General features: G+C 36.7%; 1 non-coding gene across 1 annotated transcript; it reads left to right on the top strand.

Annotated features, from left to right (window-relative positions):
• The first annotated feature begins 3,615 nt into the window (after window positions 1–3,615).
• On the top strand, window positions 3,616–3,722 carry LOC116889573. Its single transcript, XR_004386489.1, has one exon. It is a non-coding gene; the product is annotated as a U6 spliceosomal RNA (small nuclear RNA).
• Window positions 3,723–4,882: the final 1,160 nt, after the last annotated feature.

Below are 4,882 nucleotides of genomic sequence, written 5' to 3'. Positions count from 1 at the left end.
AATCAGTACTAAGAAGAAAAACATAGATCTATCTGAGTGCCTCAAAAACAAAGCAAAACAAAACAAACAAACAAAAACAAGTGGAGAAAGCATACACTAGCAGCTTGCCAGCACACCTAAAAGCTCTAGAAGAAAAAGAAGTAAATACATCCAAGAGGAGTAGAGAGCAGGAAATAATCAATCTCAGGGCTGAAATTAACTGAGTAGAAAGAAAAAGAACTATAGAAATGATTTGCAAAACTAGGACCTGCTTCTTTGAAAATCAACAAGATAGATAGATACACTCTTAGCCAGACTAACCAGAGGGCACAGAGAAAGTATCCAAATTAACAAAGTCAGAAATGAAAATGGACATATAACAAGAGAAACTGTAGAAATTTAAAAAAGAATTATCAGATCCTTCTACAAAAGCCTATACTCAACAGAGCTATTAAATCTAGATGAAACGGATGGTTTTCTAAACAGATCCTAAGTACCAAAGTAAAAGCAGGATCAGATAAACAATCTAAGCTGTACCATAAACCCTAAAGACATAGACATTATTTAGTGTTTCCAACAAAAAAGGTCCAGAGGACTAAATTGTTTCAGTGCAAAGTTCTATCAGACCTTCAAGGAGACCTAATACATATACTTCTCAGATTATTTCATAAAATAGAAACAAAAGGAACATTACATAATACATTGTATGAAGCCACAGTTACACTAATACCTAAGTTAAACAGACCCAACAAAAAAGATAACTACAGACCAATTTCCCTCATTAATATTGATGGTAAAATACCCATACAATTCTTGCAAATGGAATCGAAGAACACATCGGAATGATCATTCACTGTGATCAAGTAGGCTTCATTCCAGGGATGTTTTAATATATTAAAATCTATCAATGTAATCCACTATGTAAATAAATTCAAAGGAAAAAATATAGATTTTTAAAAAGCCTTGAAAAAACACAACATTCCTTGATGCTAAAAGTATTAGAGAAAATAGGAATTGAAGGCCCATACCTCAATATAATAAAAGCAATATACAGAAAGCCAACAGCAAACATCAACCTAAATGCAGAGAAAATTGAAACAATCCCCTTAAATTCTGTGACAATACAAGGCTGCCCACTCTCCTTCCATCTATTCAATATAGTAGTTTAACTTATAGTCAGTGTAATTAGGCAACAAAATGAGATCAAAGGGATACAAATTGGAAAGGAGGAAGTCAAAGCATCACTTTTTGCAGATGATATGATAGTATACTTAAGTGACTCTCAAAATTCCACAAGAGAACTGTGACAGTTGATAAGCAATTTCAGCAAAGTGGTTGAATACACAGTTAACTCAACATATCAGTAATTTTCCTCTACCCAAATGATAAACTGGTTGAGATAGAAATTGCAGAAAGGACACCCTTTACAATAGTCACAAATAATTTGAAATATTTTGCTGTGACACTAACAAAATAACTGAAAAATCTGCATGAAAAGAACTTAAATCTCTGAAGAAAGAATTTGAAGAACTCAGAAGATCTCTCATGCTCTTTGATCAGCAGGATTAACATAATAAAAATGTCCATCTTACCTAAAGCAATCTACAGATTCAATGCAATGCCCATCAAAATTCCAACTCAATTCTTCACAAAGTTAGAAAGAGCAATTCTCAAATTTATCTGGAATAACAAAAAGCTCAGGATATCAAGAATCATTCTCAACAATATTAGTTCTTATGGAATCAACATCCCTGACCTCAAGCTATACTACAGAGCAATAGAGTTAAAAAAATACATGGGATTGGTCCAAAAACAGAAAGGTAGATCAATGGAATAGAAGTGAAAACCCAGAAATGAACCCACATACCTATGGTCACTTGATCTTTGACAAACGAGTCAAAACCATCCAGTGGGAAATAAAAGATAGCACTTTCAACAAAGGTGCTGGTTCAACTGGCAGTCAGCATGTAGAAAAATGCTAATTGACACATTCTTTTTTTAAAATTTTTTATTAGTTATATATCTTTACGTACATTTCAAATGTTATTCCTCTTCCAGGTTTCCTGTCCATAATCCCCAATCCCCTCCTCCCCTCCACATACAGCAGGTATTTCCCCCATACATCTCCTTTACTGCCCCCTCCCCATAATCCCCTGCACTGGAGTCTAACCTTTGGCAGAACCAAGGGCTTCCTTCACTGGTGCCCCAACAAGGTTTTCTTTTGCTACATATGCAGTTGGAGCCCTGGGTCAGCCCATGTATACACTTTGGTGATGGTTTAGTCCCTGGAACCTCTGGTTGGTTGGCATTGTTTGTTCTTATGGGGTTGCAAGCTCCTTCAACTCTTTCCATACTTCTTCTAATTTCCCCAAAAGCGGGTCCTGTTCTCAAGTCAGTGGTTGCTGCTAACACCCCACCTCTGTATTGACATGCTCTGGATGTGTCTTTCAGGAGAGATATATGTCCGATCCCTTTCAGAATTATTATTATTTTTTTTTGCTTCAGCAATCTTATCTAGTTTTGGTGGATGTATATATATGGGCAACACGTAGGGCAGGCTCTGAATGGCCATTCCTTCAGTCACTGTTCAAAACTTTGCTTCCATATCCCCTCATATGGATATTTTTCCCCCTATAAGAAGGAGTGGGAGCATCCACATTTTGGTCATCTTTTTTCTTGAGCTTCCTGTGGTCTGTGGATTGCATCTTGGGTAATTCAAGCTTTTGGGCTAATATCCACTTATCAGTGAGTTGCATATCAAATGTGTTTTTTTCGTTATCAGGTTATCTCACCTCAGGATGATATTTTCTAGTTCATTCCATTTGCCCTATGTATTTCATGGAAATGTTTTTATAGCTGAGTAGTACACATTGTGTAGATGTACCACAATTTTTAAATCCATTCCTCTGTTAGGACATCTGGGTTCTTTCCGCTACTGGCTATTATGAATAAGGCTGCTGAACAGAAATTAAGGAGCATGTGTCTTTGTTTTACATTGAACATCTTTGGGTATATGCCCAAGAGGAAGCATAGATGGGTCCTCAGATAGTTAATGTCCAATTTTCTGAGGAACCTCCAGACTGATTTCCAGAATGGTTGTACCAGCCTGCAATCCCACCAACAATGGAGGTATGTGCCTCTTTCTCACATCCTTGCCAGCATCTGCTGTCACCTTAAATTCTTAAATTTAGCCATTCTGACTGTTACGATGTAGATCTCAGTTTGTTTTGTTTTGAATTTCCTGATGACTAGGGATGTTGAACATTGATACATTCTTGTCCCCTTCAAAGTTCAAGTTTAATTGGATGAAAGACATCACCTAAAACCAGATATGATGAACCTAATAGAAGAGAAAGTGGTGAAGAACTTTGAAAACATGGGCACTGGAGAAAATTTTCTGAACAGAACACCAATGATTTATTCTCTAAAATCAAGAATTGACAAATCGAACTTCATAAAATTGGAACGCTTCTGTAAGGCAAAGGACAATCTCAATAGGACAAAATAGCAACCAACAGGTTGAGAAAATATCTTTACCAATCCTACATCTGATAGAGGACTTATATTTAATATATACAAGGAACTCAAGAAAGTAGATTACAGAGGAACAAATAACACTATTAAAAAGGGGATACAGTGCTAGCTTCGGCAGCACATATACTAAAATTGGAATGATACAGAGAAGATTAGCAAGGCCCCTGAGCAAGGATGACATACAAATTTGTGAAGCATTCCATATTTTTGAAGTCAAAATATCACATTTTGCAGATGATATGATAGTATATTTAAGTGATGCCAAAAGTTCCACCAGAGAACTACTAAAGCTGATAAACAACTTCAGCAAAGTGGCTGGGAATAAAATTAACTCAAATAAATCAGTAGCCTTCCTCTACACAAAAGAGAAACAAGCCGAGAAAGAAATTAGGGAAACGACACCCTTCATAATAGGTCCAAATAATATAAAGTACCTCGGGGTGACTTTAACCAAGCAAGGGAAAGATCTGTACAATAAGAACTTCAAGACACTGAAGAAAGAAATTGAAGAAGACCTCAGAAGATGGAAAGATCTCCCATGCTCATGGATTGGCAGGATCAATATAGTAAAAATGGCCGTTTTACCAAAAGCTATCTACAGATTCAATGCAATCCCCATCAAAATACCAATCCAATTCTTCAAAGAGTTGACAGAACAATATGCAAATTCATCTGGAATAACAAAAACCCAGGATAGCTAAAACTATCCTCAACAATAAAAGTACTTCAGGGGGAATCACTATCCCAGAACTCAAGCAGTATTACAGAGCAATAGTGATAAAAACTGCATGGTATTGGTACAGAGACAGACAGATAGACCAATGGAACAGAATTGAAGACCCAGAAATGAACACACATACCTATGGGCACTTGATTTTTGACAAAGGAGCCAAAACCATCCAATGGAAAAAATATAGCATTTTCAGCAAATGGTGCTGGTTCAACTGGAGGTCAACATGTAGAAGAATGCAGATCGATCCATACTTATCACCCTGTACAAAGCTTAAGTCCAAGTGAATCAAGGACCTCCACATCAAACCAGATACACTCAAACTAATAGAAGAAAAACTAGGGCAGCATCTTGAACACATGGGCACTGGAAAAAATTTCCTGAACAAAACACCAATTGCTTATGCTCTAATTTCAAGAATCGACAAATGGGATCTCATAAAACTGCAAAGCTTCTGTAAGGCAAAGGACACTGTGGTTAGGACAAAACGGCAACAAACAGATTGGGAAAAGATCTTTACCAATCCTACAACAGATAGAGGGCTTATATCCAAAATATACAAAGAACTCAAGAAGATAGACCGCAGGAGACAAATAAATCCTATTAAAAATGGGGTTCACCCAGAGTCCCGGGTTGGCG

The sequence above is a fragment of the Rattus rattus genome, chromosome X (genome assembly GCF_011064425.1).
Source record: "Rattus rattus isolate New Zealand chromosome X, Rrattus_CSIRO_v1, whole genome shotgun sequence".
Lineage (NCBI taxonomy): Eukaryota > Metazoa > Chordata > Mammalia > Rodentia > Muridae > Rattus > Rattus rattus.
This window is presented reverse-complemented; position numbering and strand designations above follow the sequence as displayed.